The sequence below is a fragment of the Nomascus leucogenys genome, unplaced genomic scaffold (assembly GCF_006542625.1).
Source record: "Nomascus leucogenys isolate Asia unplaced genomic scaffold, Asia_NLE_v1 Super-Scaffold_3068, whole genome shotgun sequence".
Taxonomy (NCBI): Eukaryota; Metazoa; Chordata; class Mammalia; order Primates; family Hylobatidae; genus Nomascus; species Nomascus leucogenys.
The window spans coordinates 66384-89262 of record NW_022095790.1 but is presented as its reverse complement, the minus strand read 5'-3'; the positions used below and the strand labels follow the sequence as shown (position 1 = coordinate 89262).

Below are 22879 nucleotides of genomic sequence, written 5' to 3'. Positions count from 1 at the left end.
AAACAAAACAGGGACTTAAAGAGGCAGGAGTTAATACACAGAAATACAGGTACAGTCCCTCTGCCCTGAAAGCACTTAACCCAGCTGGAGAAAGAAGACAAATACATGCAAATTTTCACAACAAAAGATCTGAGTGACAGATACAGTGATCATCTGCCTCAAAGAAAGACACAGCTCATTGCTGAAAGGCTGGCTGAATCGTGTGGACTCTGAAAGACTACAGAACTTCAGAGGAGATCAAACGACTGCAGTGACCACCCCTGTGCAGGCGACAACTTCTACATTTCTCTCTCAGTTTGACCCTGGGGCTGCAGATCCATCTTTCCAATCAGCTCAGTAAGTATTTATTGCATTAAAGACCTTCTGGAGTGAAAACATGAAGAAGCCACGACTCCTGCAGCCATGTGTTGGGGGAAGGAGAACACTTACCCACTCTCCCTGAGCCTCAGTTTCCTCATCTGTGAAACAGGAATGATAACAGTACTTACTATCTTATGAGAGGATTAAGAGGGATGAAAATCTTCCCAGAGGCTGCAGCTACCATTTATTGCTTGCTTTCCATGTGGAAGTACATCGAATCCTCAGATTTCACTAACACTGAGATATTAAATAACTTGTCCATAGTTGCAAAGCTAGTAAATGGCAGAGAAGCTCCTGTTCTTGGCCATCTGCTTCTAGTGTACATGTGATAACAGGTGGAAAGTGTCATAATGCCATCTGTCCCACGATAGTTTCTCCATAAATGGCAGTCATTATTAGGGCAGTTCTAGTCAATTTCTACTGCTTGTAATCCCCCAAATCTTTACTGGAGACTCAAGAAAGGAGACTCCACAGAGATGACCCTTGCAGTAGACCCTGATGGCTTTTCAACGCAAAAGGGATGAGAGGGACAGACAGCCAGGGCAGGAACAACACAAGGACATGCCCAGGGGAAAGAAAGCTCCCAGAGTTTCAGGAAACAGCTAGAGAGGGGCAGGAATGGGGTGAAAGAGTCATCTGGGACAAGATCGAAAGGGCCCTGACTATCAAGAGGCTGGGTGTGACTTGGTCAATATAGGAGAACAACCAAGGAAGAGGGGCCTGGCTGGTGCTGGCAGCGATTCTGGAAGACCCAAGAAAATGTAGGCAAACAGTGAGGAACGCACTGTAACACCTTCTGGGTAAGCAAGAGTAAGGTTATGAAGTTGGCCAGCAGCGGCAGGCATGCCAGTAAGTGTCTAAACATGTGAAATGCTTCCCGTTACCCTCAGGTAAAGTCAACAGGACCTGTGTAGATTGTGTGGGGGGAGGAGGAGTGAAGGAACAGATACAGTCAAGGTTAGGTTGTTTAGAAAAAAATACATTATTTAGGCCGGGCACAGCGGCTTACACCTGTAATCCCAGCACTTTGGGAGGAGGTCAGGAGATGGAGACTCTCCTGGCTAACACGGTGAAACCCCGTCTCTACCAAAAATACAAAAACTTAGCCAGGTGTGGTGGTGGATGCCTGTAGTCCCAGCTACTTGGGAGGCTGGGGTAGGAGAATTGCATGAACCTGGGGGGCGGAGCTTGCAGTGAGCCGAGATTGCACCACTGCACTTCAGCCTGGGTGACACAGCGAGACTCCGTCTCAAAAAAAAGCACATTATTTAAAATGAAATTTGAGTTTGTAGTACCTTTATACCTCTGAAGACGTTTCTGTCAAAAAGTGTGTCTTAAAAAAAAAAAAAAAAGTGTGTCTAGTTTGAGGTCTAATTTGCTCTAGAACTAAAGAAAAAAACCAGCACTAGATTTAATTGCAAGGAGTTACATGAAATCATGGAGTGGATATTATGCTCCAAAAACCAACTGTGGAGTGAGTGAAGACCAGGACAGAATACCATAAAGTGCCTCCATTTAAGGGGCCAGGAGAAGCCAGGCCTCCCCTGGGATTACAGGCACACGCCACCATGCCCAGACAATTTTTATATTTTTTTAGTAGAGACGGGGTTTCACCATGTTGGTCAGAATGGTCTCGATCTCCTGACCTCGTGATCCACCTGCCATGGCCTCCCAAAGTGCTGGGGTTACAGGCGTGAGCCACCACGCCCGGGCTAACCAAACCTCTTTTTTTTTTAATCGGAGTCTTGCTCTGTTGCCCAGAGTGGAGTGCAATAGCGCGATCTCGGCTCACTGCAACCTCTGCCTCCCAGGTTCAAGCAATTCTTCTGCCTCAGCCTCCCGAGTAGCTGGGACTACAGGGGCGTGCCACCACGCCTGGCTAAGTTTTTATATTTTTAGTAGAGATGGGGTTTCACCGTGTTAGCCAGGATGGTCTTGATCTCCTGACCTTGTGATCCACCCGCCTTGGCCTCCCAAAGTGCTGGGATTGCAGGCGTGAGCCACCGCACCCGGCCACCTCTTTCATTGTCTCTACTTTTTCCCCTTGCTTCTCAAGTCCCTGCACCCTAGCTCTTGCCCAAGTGATCACCAAAAGTGTTCTTCCTTCAGGGCCTGGTGCCTCCACACGGACAAATCCAGCGGCTGCTCCTCGGTCCTACTCCATCTCACACTGCTGATCATTCCCTCCTTAAAACTGCCTGCCCTCAGGGCTTCCACGACACCTTCTTTCTCAATTCTTTTCTGATCTTTCCGACTCTCCCTTCTTCATCTCCTTCTGGATTTTCTCTTCTCCAGCGAGGCTCTGGCACTCTCATGGTGCTGACTTGCATCCTCTGACCCTCCTACTGACGTCCTCACCCAGGCCTCACAATCTCAGCTACCACTACAGGCTGTAACCAAGAAGTCCATGCTTTCTGGAGACAGAGAGGAGAAGGACCAGAGAGTAGCAGACCAGAGGCGGGGACGGGCAGTGGGGGGTGGGAGAGGTGGGGGAAGTGTGCGTGGTTAATGGGTATGAAAAAATAGAAAGAATGAATAAGATCTAGTATTTGATAGTCCAACAGGGTGACTATGGTCAGCAATAATTTAATTATACATTTAAAAAATAACTATAAAAGTATAACTGGACATATTTATAAGACAAAGGATAAATGCTTGAGGTGATGGCTACCCCATTTACCCTACTGTGATTATTATACATTGCATGCCTGTATTGTAATATCCTATATACTGGCCAGGCACAGTGGCTCATGCCTGTAATCCCAACACTTTGGGAGGCCAAGGCGGGCGAATCACTAGGTCAGGAGATCAAGACCATCCTGGCTAACATGGTGAAACCCTGTCTCTAATAAAAATACAAAAAAATTATCTGGGCCTGGTGGTGGGCAGCTGCAGTCCCAGGTACTCGGGAATTTGAGGCAAGAGAATGGCTTGAACCTGGGAGACAGAGGTTGCAGTGAGCTGAGATCGCACCACTGCACTCTAGCCTGGGCAACACAGCAAGACTCTGTCTCAAAATAAAAAAAGGAATATCCCATATACCCAAAATATATACACCTATCATGTACTCAGAAAAATTTAAAAATTAAAGAACAGCCATGTCCTCATGCCACGTGACCTGAGCTTCACATATCTGTGGCCGACTGCCTGCTGGATTTCTCCACCTTGACATCTCTGACATGCCATGAACTCAACACACCCCAGAGTGACCCTACAGCCTTCCCGACAAACCAGCTCTTCCCACTGTACTTCTCTTCTCGGTGAAGTGCCAGGCACCCAGGCCAGAAATCTGAGGGTCCTCCTTGACTCCTCCTTCACCTACTGCACATATTCAGTCACCAAGTATCAATGATTACATTTCTTTCAGGATATCTACGCTAGGCATGGTGGCTCATGCCTGTAATCCCAGCACTTTGAGAGGCAGAGGCAGGCAGATCATTTGAGGTCAGGAATTTGAGACCAGCCTGGCCAACATGGTGAAACCCTGTCTCCACTAAAAATATAAAAATTAGCCGGGCATAGTGGTGACGCCTGTAGTCCTAGCTACTCAGGAGGCTGAGGCAGGAGAATCTCTTGAACCCGGGAAGAGGAGATTGCAGCAAGCGAGATCGCGCCACTGCACTCCAGCTTGGGCAACAGAGCAAGACTCCATCTCAAAAAAAAAAAAAAAAATGCCGGGCTCGGTGGCTCATGCCTGTAATCCCAGCACTCTGGGAGACTGAGGCAGGCGGATCAGGAGGTCAGGAGATCAAGACCATCCTGGCTAACACAGTGAAACCCTGTCTCTATTAAAAAATACAAAAAATCGGCCAGGCGTGGTGGCTCACACCTGTAATCCCAGCACTTTGAGAGGCCAAGGCGGGAGGCATGAGGTCAGGAGATCGAGACCATCCTGGCTAACACGGTGAAACCCCGTCTCTACTAAAAAAAAACAAAAAAATTAGCCAGGCATGGTGGCGGGCACCTGTAGTCCCAGCTGCTCGGGAGGCAGAGGCAGGAGAATGGCATGAACCCGGGAGGCAGAGCTTGCAGTGAACCAAGATCGTGCCACTGCACTCCAGCACTTCAGCCTGGGCGACAGAGCAAGACTCCGTCTCAAAAAAAAAAAAAAAAAAAAAAAAAAGGATACCTATCCCTTCCTCACCATTTCTACAGCCCTCTCCAACCTCTTGGTTAGAGGACAATGGCCTTCATCTGCAATGGGCTGCCACTTTTTCAATCCATCTGCATTCATACAAATAAAGTCTCTTTTAAAAGACAGAAACATAGTCATCTCATGATTCTGCTTGTAAGCCTCCACTGTCCTCACAGGTTGTAGTCTGAACTTGAATTTCCTTAGTTCAGCCCCCAGAACCCTCTGAAATCTGGTCCTTGTCAGACTCTATAGCTTTGTATGACCCTACTTTGCACTCATATCGCAATTGACCCAAACTGCAAACACCCTACAGAAAAGCATGAGGCTACTTCCTGATCTCAGGCCTTACTTGGCACATGGTGTTTGCTGACACTTCAGTGTCTCTCCACCGTGTCCCTACCACAGCACTTCCGCTGTGTTCATCTTTGTGTCCTCAACAACCGAGACAAAGCTGCCATGAGGTAAACGTAATCTGAAGCATAAGTGAGAGAAAGAGCTAGGGAAGCCCTGACTTGCAGAAGTTCATGGGAGAGAAAGCGGAAAACTCTGAGGAGATACGGGGCAGGACTCCACTCTGAAAGCAGCCAGGGTACCCGACTCCAGACACCAGGAAACCTACAACTCATCCATCGACTCTGAGCTTTGCTGGTCCCAGAGGAACACATTCCAAATATGTTGTCAACTCCCAAGAATAATCTGTGCCCAGAAGAGTCCCTTTTAGGGATGCAAAGTTATTTATGACCCTACCTAAGCTGGGTCTTGAAGGCAAGTCCTCTTGCTCTATTCCTGGCAGACCTAATCCCAACCCTAAAACAGAGCTGTATACCTTAGGGAGGAGATGTCAGCATGAGAGCTGGGGCTACAAGCCAGGCTGCAGTTCTTTGGAAACTAGATGCCTGAAGCAAAAACTAAAATGATTAAAGGGCCAAATGCTTCAGAGGAAGTAACATGCTGTAGAAAAAATGACACAGAGCCAGGTGCGCGGTGGCTCACATCTGTAATCCCAGCACTTTGGGAGGCCAAGGCGGGTGGATTCTCTGAGGTCAGGAGTTCAGGACTAGCCTCGCCAACATGGTGAAACTCCATCTCTACTGAAAAAAAAAAAACAAAAACAGAAATTAGCCGGGCATGATGGCAGGCGCATGTAATCCCAGCTACTCAGGAGGCTGAGACAGGAGAATCACTTGAACTGGGGAGGCGGAGGTTGCAGTGAGCCAAGATCACGCCATTGCACTCCAGCCTGGGCAACAAGAGCGAAACTCCATCTCGAAAAAAAGAAAAAATGACACAGGACATCGTATCACAGTGACTTGCAGTTGAGTCCCAACACTATTGTTTTGCTGAATAAGGTTATAAAGTCAAACAAAACATGGTTCCTACCCTACCCGCAAGGTCTCTGGTAGTGGAGGTATTTAAGCAAGTTAATAGAGCCCCAGCTTGCACTAACAGAACCAGATCCGTTAAGGGCTGTTATCTTGAATCTCCTCTCCCTGAGAGAATGGCAGAGAAAAATTCTGTTGTGGATATTCAAACACCAGGATTAAAGACGCTTCAGGAGTTCCTGTTGTAAGTGTAATGTCTTAAGCTGCAACTAGCACACAATGGTCCAGGTCTTGATGGCTTTGGTCAAGCAGCCCCCTGGGTCATGGGACCCTGAGGCTGTTTGAACTGCAAGGGCTGCAAGTTCCCAGAGAAGGAGCCAAGCCCAGACGAAGTGAAGAAGCCTGCTGGTCCCTCTACTGGCTGTTGGACAACAACACCGCCTGTAGCGTTTGCTCTTGGCAGAGTCATGGAACCAAGTAATTAATGAAAGGGTTGAGGTTAAAAGGTTTAGAAAGCCTTTTAAAAAGATTTTTGGCCGGGCACGGTGGCTCACCCCTGTAATCCCAGCACTTTGGGAGGCTGAGGTGGGCGGATCACGAGGTCAGGAGATCGAGACCATCTGGCTAACACAGTGAAACCCCGTCTCTACTAAAAATACAAAAAATTAGCCGGGCATGATGGCAGGTGCCTTTAGTCCCAGCTACCCGGGAGGCTGAGGCAGGAAAATGGCGTGAACCGGGAGGCAGAGCTTGCAGTGAACCAAGATCACACCACCGCACTCCAGGCTGGGCGACAGAGCGAGACTCTGTCTCAAAAAAAAAAAATTTTTAATCCTCGATTTGAAGATCACAAGTGGAAAAAAGGACTTGAAATTAATCCTTCTTGAATATTACAGTCTGCTTTAAATTTATATAGATTATGGCCAATCATGAATCAGCCTGCAAGACAATGCCTATTTATTTGTAGGTTTTTTGAACAGTTTTTGTCCATATTTATAGTGGAAAAGATGTTGGGCTTAGGAAGCAATACATCAGCCCAGACAAAGAGCTGAAAAGAGGCCTTAAAAATCAACTGTTAGCACTTCTGCTATAGGACAAGGTGGAGAAAGCCCAAGAAAGCCTTTCTCTCTCCACAGATTACAATGAGAAATTTCAAGACAGCTGGGCACAGTGGCTCACACCTGTAATCCCAGCACTCTGGGAGGCTGAGGCGGTGGATCACCTGAGGTCAAGAGTTCAAGACAAGCCTGGCCAACATGGAGAAACCCCATCTCTACTAAAAATACAGAAATTAGCGCTGGTGGCATGCACCTGCAATCCCAGCTACTCGGGAGGCTGAGGCGGGAGAATCACTTGAACCTGGGAGGCAGTGGTTGCAGTGAGCCGAGACTGTGCCACTGCCCTCCAGCCTGGGCAACAGAGCAAGACTCCGTCTCAAAAAAAAAAAAGAAAAAAAGAAGAAGAAATCTCCAGACAAAATACACAAAAATATATCTGACAACTCTGAAAAGCAAACAAAAGCAGGTGGCCTGGGAGGGAAACAAAACCTGAGAACCACTTGGGGTGGAGGATGAATCTGAGTTTCTTGGGGCTTTTTTCCCTCTTTTCTCTCAGGGCCTCAATCCTGGTGCAGCTCTTGTGGCACCATAGGCAACTCCAACTCCAGGAGAAATCCAATCTTTCTGGCCAGGGGACTGAGAAAGGCTGGAGACTTGGGAGGGGCTCACAACTCAAGGGCAGCCCCCAACGTGGGGACCAGCAGCAGGCGCAGCCCGGAAGGGAGCCCTTGCTGTCCAGAGTGCCTAAGAGTCATTTTTTCCTTTTCCACTTTCCCTGCTCTGCTCCAAGGACAGCTCTAGTAATAACCACACACAGGCAGGCAGGTAAACCTTTGAGAGACACTGGGAACAACCACGCACAGGCGGGCAGGCAAACCTTTGAGAGAAACTAGGAACTTGTGGCTAGAGGACCAAAAAAAGGATCTCATGTGAACCAGAGTACGAACGGGGGAGTCCCAGAGAGGAGAGCTAGAGAAGGGGACTCCTCCAAACTTGAATATCAATCAACACAAATCCTAGGTTCACCTGAGCTATTTATGTGTGGAACAGCACCAAAACAGCAAGCATGGAACAGACCCAGCACAGCAAAGACCCCGAGTGAGAAGGGAGCAAGTTCCACCACCAGTCCAGTCCCATATGCAAAGACCCAGAGTGGGTTTCAAAACCAAATGACACCGAAATCCTTGCCCCGACTTGAAGTCCGAACCTAACTGGATTGACAGCCTCCTAAAACACAAACCAGAGGCTTTTAACAGGACCCAGAGTCCAAACAATATAATACTCAAATGCCCAGAATACAATCTACAATTACCTCGACCACAAAAATATGACTCATTCTCCAGGGAAAAGATAATCAACAGATGCCAAGCCCATGATGACCCAGATGTTAAAATTATCAAGATTCTAGCTACTATAACAACTGGTGGTAAAAGTAAACATTCCTGAAATGAATGAAACAATACTAGTTCTCAGGAAAGAACAGAAGTTATAACAAATAACCAGATGGAAACTTTAGAACTGAAAAATACCTGAAATGAGAAATTCATGGGTAGGCTTGATAACAGAAGATGCCAGAACAATCTGTGCGTATACAGACAGATCAACAGAAATTATCCCATTAGACTTTGAGGCTGCAGTGAGCCTGAGGGCGCCACCGCACTTCAGCTTCGGCAACAGAGTGAAACCCTATCTCTATTAAAAAAGAGACAGAAAAAAAGAGAGAAATTATTCCATTTGAAATATAAATTTTTTAAAAAAAGGAACAGAGCCACAGAAACCTGTACAGCAGCATCAGAAGTCTACCAACCACCCAGGAGTGACTGGGTGATTGGAGTCTCACTCTGTCACCCATCCTGGAGGGCAGTGACACAGTCTCAGCTCACTGTGGTTTTGGAATTCAAGAAAAGGAGGAGAAAGAGATTGGGACAGAAAAAATATTTCAAGAACAGTTAAAAACTTCACAAATTTAGTAAGAAACATAAATTTACATAATCAAGAAGCTCAGTAAAGATAAATTGGGGAAAAAAGGCTGAAATATATCATTATCAAATTATTGAAGACCAAAGACTTGAACAATCTTTTTTCAAATTTAATTTTATTAAAAAAAATTTTCCTTAGGCTAGTCAAGTGAAGCAGTGGGAGTAGAAAGGGAATACAAAAATCTTAAAAGCAGCCAGAGGAAAATGACACAGGGTTAGGGTGATAGCCGATTTTTTAAAATTTTTTTCAATTAATTATTATTTTTATTATTTTCTTTTTTTGAGACAGTCTCACTCTGTCGCCCAGGCTGGAGTGCAGTAACACGATCTCGGCTCACTGCAAGCTCTGCCTCCCAGGTTCAAGCCATTCTCCTGCCTCAGCCTCCCAAGTAGCTGGGACTACAGGCACCCGCCACCACACATTGCTAATTTTTTGTATTTTTAGAAGAGATGGGGTTTAATTGTGTTAGTCAGGATTGTCTTGATCTCCTGACCTTGTGATCTGCCCTCCTCAGCCTCCCAAAGTGCTGGGATTACAGGCGTGAGCCACCACACCCGGCCCCCATCTCTATTTTTTAAAAAATAAAAAAAAAGGAAAAAATGTGGTTTACATATAAAATGGAATATTATTCAGCCAGACAAAGGAAGGAAGTTCTCATACATTATTTTTTGAGATAGAGTTTTGCTCTTGTTGCCCAGGCTGCAGTGCATTGGCGCGATCTCGGCTTACTGCAACCTCCGCCTCCTGGGTTCAAGTGATTCTCCTGCCTCAGCCTTCCAAGTAGCTGGGATTACAGGCATGCACCACCACACCTGGCTAATTTTGTATTTTTAGTAGAGACAGAGTTTCTCCATGTTGGTCAGGCTGGTCTCGAACTCCTGACCTCAGGTGATCTGCCCACTTCGGCCTCCCAAAGTGCTGGGATAACAGGCATGAGCCACCACGCCCAGGCAAAGACATTATGCTAAATGATATAAGGACAAATACTGTATGATCCCATTTACATGCAGTACTAAGTGTAGTCAAATTCATGAAGACAGAAAATAGAATGGTCGTTGCCAGGGGCTAGGAGGAGGGGAGAATGGGCAATTTATTGATTACTGGGCACAGAGTTTCAGTTTTGCAAGATAAAATGTTCTGTGGATAGATGGCAATGATTGTACAATGTGAATGTACTTAATGCCACTGAACTGCACACTTCAATTGTTAAAATAATTTTAAAAGTTAAACAATCAGATATGACTTAAAAAAAAAAAAAACACCATATGGTTCCACTTGTATGAGGGAGACAAACTCATAGAAACAAAAAGCAGAATGGTGGCTGCCAGGGACAGAGGAGAAGCAAGTGCAGAATTGTTTAAGGGATACAGAATTTCAGTTTTGCAAACTGAAAAGGTCTGCATATTGGTTGCAACAATTGAACTGTACACTTAGAAATGGTTAAAATGGTAATTTTTTTGAGACAGAGTCTTGCTCTATCGCCCAGGCTGGAGTGCAGTAGCGCAATCTTGGCTAACTGCAACTTCCCAGGTTCGAGCAATTCTCCTACCTCAGCCTCCCAAGTAGCTGGGATTAGAGGTACCTGCCACCATGCCTGCCTAATTTTTTATTTTTAGTAGAGACAAGGTTTCATCATGTTGGCCAGGCTGGTCTTGAACTCCTAGCCTCAAGTGATCCACCCGCCTCAGCCTCCCAAAGTGCTGGGATTACAGCTGTGAGCCACCGCACCTGGCCTAAAATGGTAAATTTTGTTATGTGTATTTATTTATATATTCTTTGAGACAGAGTTTCGCTCTTGTTGCCCAGGCTGGAGTGCGATGGCGCAATCTCAGCTCACTGCAACCTCTGCCTTTCAGGTTCAAGCGATTCTCCTCCCTCAGCCTCCCGAGTAGCTGGGATTACAGGCATCTGCCACCACACCCAGCTAATTTTGTATTTCTAGTAGAGACAGAGTTTCTCCATGTTAGTCAGGCTGGTCTCGAATTCCCAACCTCAGGTGACCCGCCTGCCTCCAGCTCCCAAAGAGATGGGATTACAGGCATGAGCCATGGCGCCCGGCTATGTTATGTGTATTTTACTACAGTTTTTAAAAAATGTTATACACAAATACAGAAGATACACATGGAAGATTTGCACACACACACGGAAGATGTTTTGTCTTAAGAGTTCACTTGGAGAAAGCGGGTGGGAGAACCTGTGTGCCTGATGTAACACCAAATGGGTCCTCCAAAATAAAATTACTGATTTTCCTAAGTGAAATGACAAAAGCTTTTGAAATTTATCAGCTCTAGAACTGACTCTAAAAAACTTGAGCTAGTTTTCTTCTCCTCTAAACTCTTGATCTATGATGTTTTCTATTTTAATAGGTTGAACTAATTCCAGACCAAGAAAAGGAACTGGACACTACAAGAACTCACAGAATATGATCAAGCCACTTTTGCCTCAAGCAAACACAAACATCAAAGGACTTCATTGATCAACTTTATAAAATGTACTTTAACTTGTAAACCTTACTTTTCATCCAATTTGGTCTGAATTCTGGGAATGGGCGTGATGGGATAGGTCATACAAACTGGGACTCCAAGAAAAGATTTTTAAAACTCCATTAAGTTTTGTTCCTTACTCTAGAAGGGTCCCTATGTCTAACTTTTAATTGTTTCATCTACAATACTATGATCCTCCTTTAAATCCAAACCCAGCTGAATATCAATACACAGTTGCTACTAATGGCTTTCCTCAGCTATCATTTCACCATGTGTCACTCTCTTCCTACTTAAGAGGTTTACTTACTTGGTCAACTTGTGGCTTTTCATTACTGTGAGAAATTCTCTGACAATCTCAGGACTCTGGTACCTGCATGGTGTTTTTGATATGTATTTTCACATCTGGGAAAAAAAAAAAAAGCCAAGCATAAGACAAAGAACCCTGAATGAGAAAAAGGAAACACAATGGCTGTAATTAAAATTCTAAAATTTTGTTTTAAAAATCCTGTACAGGCCGGGTGCAGTGGCTCACACCTGTAATTCCAGCACTTTGGGAGGCCAAGGTGGCTGGATCACCCAAGGTCAGGAGTTCGAGACCAGCCTAGCCAACATGGTGAAACGCCATCTATACTAAAAATACAAAAAAAAAAAGCTGGGTGTGATGGTGCACGCTTGTAATCCTGGATACTAGGGAGGCCGAGGCAGGAGAATCACTTGAACCCAGGAGGCAGAGGTTGCAGTGAGCTAAGATCGCACCACAGCACTCCAGCCTGGGTGACAGAGTGAGACTCTGTCTCAATAAATAAATAAATAAATAAATAAATCCTGTATAAAACAAGCAAAGAGGTGTTCAGGAGAACCAGTCTTCGTGTAATAGGAATTCCTGAAAGAGAAAACCAGTAGCTAGAATAGGAATAAGTAATTAAATTTTAGAAGAAAACTTTTCTGATGTTAAAAAAAAGAAAACTCAATCTGACAATTATATTTCGGACAATTTTTTTAAAGGGGGGAACCCAAAGAATAAAATAAGTTGCCATGAGTCTACATGGATATATACTAATGAATAAATAAATGGGTAAGAAGAGACAACTTTTTCTTATGGAAGAATTCTAACTCATATGACCTGGGTGCAGTGGTGCACACCTGTAATCCCAGCGCTGTGGGAGGCCAACGCAGGAAGATCACTTGAGCCTAGGAGTTTGAAACCAGCCTGAAGCAACACAGCAAAATCTAATCTCTTAAAAATATATATATATATATAAATCTAATAAGCATAGAAGGATGAGAAAAATTTTAAAATCACTATCAGGCAACTGTACCATAGTTATAATTACTGCAGGAAAGATCCACCAATGAATGCTAAAATTGATGGTTAAAAGTGTAAGCAAAGGGTAGGCTGTTTTCCTAGCTGCAAAGCATCTCCCACAAAATATTTTTTAATTACTGTGGTGGTTTTAACATACATCCACAAATTCTTTGATATCCCTCCCTTCAAGAGGTGGAGTTTAATCTCCCCCTTCCCCTTGAATATGGGCTGAACTTGGTGAATCCTTTCTAACATAATATGGAAATGAAGAAACATAGCTTTATAGTGGACAATCCAGGCAGATACTATCTTAACCAAATGACCAAAGTTAACAATAGTAGCCATAAGAAACATCGATATTGGCCAGGCGCGGTGGCTCATACCTGTAATCCCACCACTTTGGGAGGCCGAGGTGGGCGGATCACGAGGTCAGGAGATCAAGACCATCCTGGCTAACACAGTGAAGCCCTGTCTCTACTAAAAAAATACAAAAAATTAGCCGGGCATGGTGGCGGGCACCTGTAGTCCCAGCCACTCGGGAGGCTGAGGCAGGAGAATGGAATGAATCCGGGAGGTGAAGGTTGCAGTGAGCCAAAACTGCACCACTGCATTCCAGCCTGGGCAACAGAGAGAGACTCCGTCTCAAAAAAAAAAAAAAAAAAAAGAAAGAAACATCGATATCATGTACCCTGAGATATCATGACACGAGAAGGGGAGATCACCTCTGTGGTGCTCTTCCTCAAAAGCCATAAGTTCTGTGTAATCATAAGAAAACATCAGACAATCACAAATCAAGGGACGTTCTACAAAATACTTGACCAGCCCTTCACAAGTGTCAAGGAAGACAAAGGAAGAGTAAGGACACAGAACAAATAACATTATGGGGACATGTTAACTAAATATAAAATGGTATCCTGGGCTGGGAGCGGTGGCTCACGCCTGTAATCCCAGCACTTTGGGAGGCCGAGGCAGGCGGATCACGAGGTTAGGAGATTGAGACCATCCTGGCTAACATGGTGAAACCCCGTCTCTACTAAAAATACAAAAATTAGCCGGGTGTGGTGGCGGGCACCTGTAATCCCAGCTACTCGGGAGGCTGAGGCAGGAGAATGGCATGAACCTGGGAGGCGGAGCTGCAGTGAGCCGAGATCACGACACTGCACTCCAGTCTGGGTGACAGAGCGAGACTCCCTCTCAAAAAAAAAAAAAAAAAAAAAAAATGGTATCCTGAACTGAATCCTGGAACTCAGAAGACAGCAGTGGGAAAACAAGGTATTCAAATAAAATTTTAGCTTAGTTTAATAGTATGTACCAATGTTAATTTCTTGATTTTGATCAGTGTACCATGGTTATGTAAGATGTTAACATCAGAGGAAACTATGGGAAGGGTACATGAGAACTCCCAGCACTGTCTCTACAACTTTTATGTAAGAGAAAAATGGCTGGGTGCAGTGGCTCACACCTATAATTCGAGCACTTTGGGAGCCCGTGATTGGCAGATCACCTCAGGTTGGGAGTTCGATACCAGCCTGACCAACATGGAGAAACCCCGTCTCTACTAAAAACACAAAATTAGTGAGGCGAGGTGGCTCGTGCCTGTAATCCCAGCTACTCAGGAGTCTGAGGCAGGACAATCGCTTAAACCTGGGAGGCGGAGGTTGTGGTGAGCCGAGATCGTGCCATTGCACTCCAGCCTGGGCAACAAGAGCGAGAATCCATCTCCAAAAAAAGAAAAGAAAAATGATTTCAAAATAAAAGGTGTTTTTTTTAATTGATTTGCAATGATCTGATATTTTCTCATGATTACACAGAATTTGTGGCTTTTGAGGAAGAATACAGATGTAATTTGAGAGGAATTACAATTACATATTTTGGGAAGAATCTGAAACTTGAAAAATAATAGCCTTAAGCATCTAAGTCCCCAGCACTTTGGAAAGATGCGATGAGGAGACCCCTTGAGCCCAGGGGTTCAAGACCACCCTGGACAACAACAAAAAAATTAGCCAGGCCTGGCAGTGCATACCCATAGTCCAAGCTACTTGGGAAGCTGAGCTGGGAGCACCACTTGAGCCTAGGAGGTTGAGGCTGCAGTGAGCTGTGATCCCCTTTCAAGGAGAAGTGAGGGCAATCTTTTACACTATTCCTTATAACTTTGTAGCTGGCTAAACACTACACTTGACCAAACTCCTACCACTTTTATAAACAGAATAAAAATCAGGTTAGAGTAAAACTATTCAGATCATATAAAAAGCGATCTTGATTTCAGCTGCCAGTCATTGGGAGAATAAACCCCCCTCTCTCAATGGTACTTTAGGTAGGTCTACCAGAAGCCCAGCCTTACTTCATAGGTGATAGTGTTCAAGTTCTGTTGCCCAGAGCTGTGTTTATTCTTTCCACTTTCTTTACGCTGCTCTTTCAGATCAGTTAGTAACTGAAACACCCAGGAGGACATACACAAAAGACGTTTATGAATAAATTTGAGAAATATATCTATCTAAGGTCAGTGGTTTTAAAGGATAAACAGGAAACTGTAGTACTTCCTTTCACCCGCCCATTACGCAGCTTCCAATTCTTGGATTTGCGCAAATATGAGTCCCAGAGGCATATGACATAAAAAAAAAATGCTCTTTTATATAAGCCAAATAATCCAAATTCATTAATTTACTTAAAGTATTTCAAATATGGCCAGGTGCGGTGCCTCATGCCTGTAATCCCAGCACTTTGGGAGGCCGAGGCAGGCAGATCATGAGGTCAGGAGATCGAGACCATCCTGGCTAACATGGTGAAACCTCGTCTCTACTAAAAATACAAAAAATTAGCCGGGCGTGGTGGCAGGCACCTGTAGTCCCAGCTACTCGGGAGGCTGAGGCAGGAGAATGGCGTGAACCTGGGAGGCGAAGGTTGCAGTGAGCTGAGATCACACCACTGCACTCCAGCCTGGGCAACAGAGCAAGACTCCGTCTCAAAAAAAAAAAAAATTCAAATATTTCCTATCAATATTCACATCACTAATCTCCTCTGATCTCAAAAACATACTATTTGAAAGCAAACTTTCTTAAAGCAAATATTTTGTTAAAAAAGAATTCTGCTTCTCTAGTATAAAAATCTAACATAGGCCAGGTGCGGTGGCTCACACCTTTAATCCCAGCACTTTGGGAGGCCAAGGCAGGCGGATCACGAGGTCAGGAGATTGACGCCATCCTGGCTAACACGGTGAAACCCCATCTCTACTAAAAATACAAAAAAAAATTAGCCGGGCGTGGTGGCGAGCACCTGTAGTCCCACGTACTCGGGAGGCTGAGGCAGAAGAATGGCGTGAACCAGGAGGTGGAGCTTGCAGTGAGCCGAGATCGTGCCACTGCACTCCAGCCTGGGCGACAGAGTGAGACTCAGTCTCAAAAAAAAAAAAAATCTAACATAATAATTTCTTTCTGGAAAAGAAAAATTTTGAAGCAAGTGATAAGACAGAGTTTACCAAAAAAAGGGGAGGAAAAAATGCTATGGATTTTTAGAAGCAAACTTTCCCCACAAGGATAAAACATACATGTATTAGTGCTGGGGGAAGGGGGGAATCTCAATCTCATTCCTGTTTTAGAGATTCTACCAGAGAAGTGAAGAAAATGCAGGCTCACACACCATCACTAGATACAATGCAACCCCTCTCATCTGCTGTTCCTTTCAGAAATAGTGGCATGAGATCAATGAATGCAATGTTTCCCCAATGGATAAAACACCCAAACACCTAGCAAAGTCCAAACTGGACAAGGAGGCTCCTAAAAGCCAAAGGCTTGGCCAATAACCACTCAACCATTTCCTTCCTCTTCTAAGCTGCAACCACTCGAGACTGAGCCTTTAGGGAGGAAAGAATATGGCCAACTCTGTTTATTCTACTACCTTCTTTTCTTTTGGGGGGATGTGGGAGGGAGGCGGTTACTTTCTTTTTGCTGTCTTCCACTCTGGGAGGTTTTTTTAGGGGACAGGGTCCCAAAGGCTGTCTCCCAGGCTGGAGTACAGTGGTTATCACTGTAACCTCAAACTCCTGGGCTGAAGCAAACCTCCCCTCTGCCTTCCAAGTAGCTAGGACCACAGTAGGTGTTTGCCACCATGCCCAGCTAATTTATTTTTTTAAGAGCTGGGGGTCTTGCTAGGTTTCCCAGGCTGATCTCTAACTCATAGCCTCAAGCAATCTTCTCTCCTTGGCCTTCCTAAATGCTGAGATTACAGGCGTGAGCCACAGCACTTAACCTACTACCTTCTAGACCTCCTCTGAGTCTTCCTGAGTTCAGACTCTAGCACATGGAAAATTCACAGTCAAGGTATAAATGGTTCTTTCTACACCTGGATTGAGCCTATCAGATGGTTTTGCTAGTGCCAAATAGGAGGCAAAAATGCTGGAATATCTCCTGTCTTACCAACCTTTTTCCTCCTTTTCCTTTCCCCAGCAACCCCACCCTAAGCCCAAAAAATTATTAATTTGTTAATTTCTACTATTCAGAAAGGTGAGTCAACTAAACTCACTTTCAAAATAACAATGTTAATACCCAAAATACTATTTGAAGATTAAAATAACAATGTACAAAAGCATTACAAATATATAAATATATCAAGGGTGATAATTAGGAAAAAGCATAAATATTTCAATGGGAAATTTTGCAGAAACAGCTCTAAAATAGATGCTTCTATCCTATGACTACATCCCAAATGATTATCTAGAATCTTTGCGATTTACTGAAATTTGCCTACTCTGAATTAGTCTTCCTAGCTTCCCTGAAGTACTACGTATATCAAGTTTAGACTATTTCAAGGTCCACTAGATGGTGCCACATGTCTTGTTTTAAAGTGGAAAATGCAAACACTTTTTTTTTTTTTTTTTTTTTTTTAACAGAGCCTGGCTCTATTGCTCAGGCTGGAGTGCAGTGGCGCGATCTTGGCTCATTGCAACCTCCGCCTCCCAGGTTCAAGTGATCCTCCTACCTCAGCTGGGATCCCAAGGAGCTGGGACTGCAGGCGCGTGCCACCACAGCCGACTAATTTTGGTATTTTTAGTAAAGATGGGGTTTCACCATGTTGGCCAGCCTGGTTTTGAACTCCTGACCTCAAGTGATCCACCTGCCTCAGCCTCCCAAAGTGCTGGGATTATAGGCATGAGCCACTGCGCCTAGCCTGAATTCAGTCATTTCTAACCAAAATCAATTCAACAATCTTAGGAGCAACGGGCAAATTACCAGAGAGGAAAATGTAACAGTTCAATTTACCTCAGTTACTGAGAAGCGCAGAATCGACATCCTTCCTAAAAAAGAAAGTAAGCTATCAGTCTGGGCTCACACCCCTTTCTGGGTATCAAATATCTGTAAAAGAATTACCGCCTGCCAGGCGCTGTGACTCACGCCTGTAATCCCAGCACTTTGGGAGGCCGAGGCGGGTGGATCACGAGGTCAGGAGATCAAGACCATCCTGGCTAATACAGTGAAACCCCATCTCTACAAAAATACAAAAAATTAGCCAGGCGTGGTGGCGGACGCCTGTAGTCCCAGCTACTCGGGAGGCTGAGGCAGGTGGATGGCGTGAACCTGGGAAGCGGAGTTTGCAGTGAGCAAAGATCGTGCCACTGCACTCCAGCCTGGGCGACAGAGCGAGACTCCGTCTCAAAAATAATAATAATAATAATTCCTGTCAAGTTGGGGGCCGGGCACGATGGCTCACACCAATAATCCCAGCACTTTGGGAGGCCAATGCAGGCGGATCATGAGGTCAGGAATCAAGACCATCCTGGCTAACATGGTGAAACCCCATCTCTACAATAAGTAAATAAATAAATAAATAAAATACAAAAAAAAAAAAAATTAGCCGGGCGTGGTGGCAGGTGCCTGTAGTCCCAGCTACTCGGGAGGCTGAGGCAGGAGAATGGCATGAATCGGGGAGGCGGAGCTTGCAGTGAGCCGAGATCCGCCAGTGCACTCCAGCCTGGGCGACACAGAGAGACTCTGTCTCAAAAAAAAAAAAAAAAGAATTCCTGTCAAGATGTAGTAATCCAGTTTTGGAATTTGGGGACTACAACCTAAAATTGAAACTGAGAAATGTCCTAAGTCCAACGTGGTTTAGCTAGCTGTGGGCAATTTCAGAGCAGACTTGAGAACAAAGTGCTGTCCCATCCCACAGCCATATCCTCTCCCCATTACTATCTGCCTCCCATCAGCTATTGACATCTTGGGCAGCCACGTCCTCCTGCTGAATCAACAGAAATGGCCCACTTAACACTAATGTCACCACTGGGAATGCCAGCCATGGTCAAGTATCCTGCCAAATATCCACCATGCTCCCAAGGTGTTCACCACCTATGTCAACTCAATGGGTACAGTCAGGGTGGCAAGCAGTGGCCAAAAGCCTGCTTCCCTGTGTAACAGTTAATCCAAGCAATATGCCATCTTTCCTGAGTGAAGAAACACAACAATGTGACATATATTAAATCACAATCAATCCACTCTACAATAGCATATCAGAAAGCATTGTTTTCAGCAGTCTGGAGGCAGTGGAGTATGACAGAGAATATAGTTTTGAAATCAGATTTGGGTTCACATTCTAGCTCTGCCATTTATATGCTGTGAGAGTTTTAATTAAGTTAATTACTCCCTAAGTTTTCCTTCTAAAATAAAAATGGGATGAAACGAGTATCTAAAAGTGTGGCCTGGATTTCAATCCAGCTCTTGCATTCTTTGGCCATGTGAATCTGGGCAAGTTACTTAATCTCATTATGCTTAAATTTCCTATCTATCAAATGGCAATTATAGTATCAACCTTGTAAGACTGTTCACAGGGTTCACTGGAAACATGTAAAGTACCCGGAACATAGTAAGCACTCAATAAGCACCGTTATCATTACTACTACCTGTGCAACTACCACTACCACCAGCTCCTCCTACCTCATCAAACTGTTATGATGAAGTGAGACAACAAATTTTAAAAGTTTAGCACAGTTCTTGGTACTTGTATTGACATTTCCATAATGGAAAGTTATTATTTTTAAAAGATATTATCTCAGTTAATTGTCATTAAAAACCCTGTGATGTAGAAGCTATTCGTATGATTCCTACTCTATAGACAGGAAGCCAAGGTTCAGAAATTAAATAACTTACTCAAGGTCACACAGTAAGAAGTCTAAATAAAGTGGAAGGCAACTATGGAATTGTGGGAAATGAGACTGGACTGGATGAATGGAAACTGGTCATGCAGAATCCTGAAAAATCAGGTAGAGGGGTCTGCACTTGACATATTGTGCAACAGAGACCCTGTATGTTCTTAAACCAGGAGTGCAGCGAGATGATGCAAATGATGACCCAAGACTTCAAAAGCACGGGCCAAACAGATAGGTGATTTCCCAGTCAATAAATAAAGCAAAACCAACAGTGGTTCACACAGGGCTCAACCTAGGCCTTAGGTCATCAGCAGTGATGGCAGCATTGTAATCAAATCAGCTCTGTGAAGCTTACCAAATGCTACCAGTGATTCAAGCTGCGATTTCACAAAAGTGCTGCTTTGCCCAAATGACCACAAACACACTCAAGTCACAAAGAGTATCATATTTGAAAGGAATCTAACATAGGAAGGACAATGCATAATTAGTACATGTGACACAGTTCATTTAAAATTGAAAATGACAAATCAAACCACATGTCATCTTTGCCTACTTAATCAAGAAATCAGCCCACTGGCTTCCTCCTATCTTTGCTTGAAATTGAGTTATAACTCCCTGTGTTCTCCAAAATATGAGGCATTAAGACATCCCTTCCTGGAATAGTTAACTAGAGAAAAAATATGAATATTGTTTCTCTTCAGGACCAACGGATCCATCCCAGGTGCACTGTTACAATTTCATTTCCAAATCATGGCCCCTTCTCTGTCATTCAGAATATTCCACGCTCTGCGGAAATTTGTCCTTGGCCATTCCAAGTTACTACGCCACTGAAAAAGTCAATACTGTAATGTAAGAATCCAAAGAACATTCTCTGCCTCTTCTAGAACAAATATAAAGGAGGAAAACTCTCTTTCACATAAGTTTTAATGAATCTGTGCTTTGGGATCAAGAGAACAATCGATGTTTACACAGGTACTGCATTTTGCAGACTCTTGCTGACAGAAGCTGATTTATTCATTGATTTTCTTTAATCAGGAAGATATTTTTTTTTAACCCAGCTAAATACTCTCAGACAAAATGCCAATGTATGCTAGGCCCTTCTTTATTTAATAAAATGTCAAGAGGTACCTTATCTACCTTTTTATGAAGTCCTAAACGAGCTGTATGTGTTGGGGAATTTTTTTTAAAGGCAGTTTTTATCCTTGAGAAGTTACTGTAACCACCACTAAACGACAGGTTGTTGGCAACAGGATATGGTGAAACCAGACAGACATCAACTTAATCAAGTTATCCAATTTCACAGCACCAATAATGATGTGATGCATGAGAAAGACACATCCCTCAGAGCAATCTAGCCCCAAGATGTTTAATTCAAATCTATCCATGAGGATATAATCAGAGAATTCCAAATTGAGGAACAGTCTTCAAAACAACTGGGTTAGATTTAGACTCTTCAAATATCAATGTCATTTGTCACAGTGCCAATGTCACAAAAAGAAGCTAAGGAAACTTCCAAAGGAAAGGAAATTAAAGAAACATGACAACTAAATGCAATGTGCAGTTCTTCACTGGATCCTGAATTGGGAGGAAAAAGAACACTATTAGAGCAACTGAAGGAATGTGAGTTTACATTGTATCTTTTTTTTGTTTTTTGAGACAAAGTCTGGCTCTGTTGCCCAGGCTGGAGTGCAATGGCACAATCGGCTCACTGCAACCTCCGCCTCCCAGGTTGAAGCAATTCTCCCACCTCAGCCTCCCAAGTAGCTGGGACTACAGGAATGCACCACCATGCCTGGCTAATTTTTGTATTTTCAGTAGAGATGGGGTTTCATCAGGTTGGCCAGACTGCTCTTGAACTCCTGACCTCAAGTGATCCACCCGTCTCGGCTCCCAAAGTGCTGGGATTACAGGCATGAGCCACCGCACCTGGCCTACATTGCATCTTAATAATAGTAGATATATCAGCACTAAGTTTCTTGAGTGTGATAAGGCGATTGTAGCTACATAGAATGAATGCCCTTTTTCAAGAAGGGGTGAAATGATCTGCTATCTACAACTCTCTAATGGTTCAGTAAAGTAAGTGTGTGCACCTGTGTATGGAGAGAAAGCTCATGCCTGTGCAAAAGAAATAACGGAATGCCAGGCACAGTGGCTCACACCTGTCATCCCAGCTACTCCGGAGGCTGAGAAAGGAGGATCACTTCAGCCCGGAGTTTAGATCCAGCCTGGGCTCAAGTGTCTCTAATCAAAAAAAAAGAAAGAAAGAAAGCCAACCTGGCCAACATAGGGAAACCCTGTCTCTACTAAAAATACAAAAAATTAGCTGCACGGGGTGGCAGATGCCTGTAATCCCAGCTACTCGGGAGGCTGAGGCAGGAGAATCACTTGAACTTGGGAGGTGGAGATTGCAGTGAGCCGAGATCGCACCACTGAACTCCAGCCCGGGCGACAGTGTGAGACTCCCTCTCAAAAAAAAAAAAAAAAAAAAAAAAGGAGAAGGCGGAAGGGCAGCAAATACCCGAATCAAAATGTTAACAAGTGGTGACTTCAGGTAATGAGTATAATACAGGTATTTGTGGTACTGTTTTTGCAGCTGTTTCATAGGTTTAAAATTTTTCAGGCTAAGAAGTTAAGGAATATGAAAATGTAAAACTAAAATAAAGAATGCCATAAAGTTAAAAACAAAATGACTGTAACTTATAATTGAGGATGTAAAATACATTTGCCCCAAAAGTTTTTTTTGTTTTGTTTTTTTTTTTTGTTAGTTTTTTTTTTTGAGATGGAGTTTTGCTCTTGTTGCCCAGGCTGGAATGCAATGGCCCAATCTCATCTCACTGCAACCTCCACCTCCCGGGTCCAAGCGATTTTCCTGCCTCAGCCTCCCAAGTAGCTGAGATTAACAGGCATGTCCCAGCTAATTTTGTATTTTTCGTAGAGACCGGGTTTCTCCATGTTGGTCAAGCTGGTCTCGAACTCCTAACCTCAGGTGATGCCCCCGCCGTGGCCTCCCAAAGTGCTGGGATTACAAGCATGACCTACTGCACCAGGCCTTCAAAAGTGTTTTAGAGCTACTAGAACTTAATGGACACATCTAGCAATTATA

At 44.1% G+C, this 22879-nt stretch overlaps 1 pseudogene; it reads right to left on the bottom strand.

The window, feature by feature from the left end:
* Positions 1-19646, bottom strand: part of LOC115833708 — a 53076-nt pseudogene extending 33430 nt beyond the window's left edge.
* Between the last annotated feature and the right edge of the window lie 3233 nt (positions 19647-22879).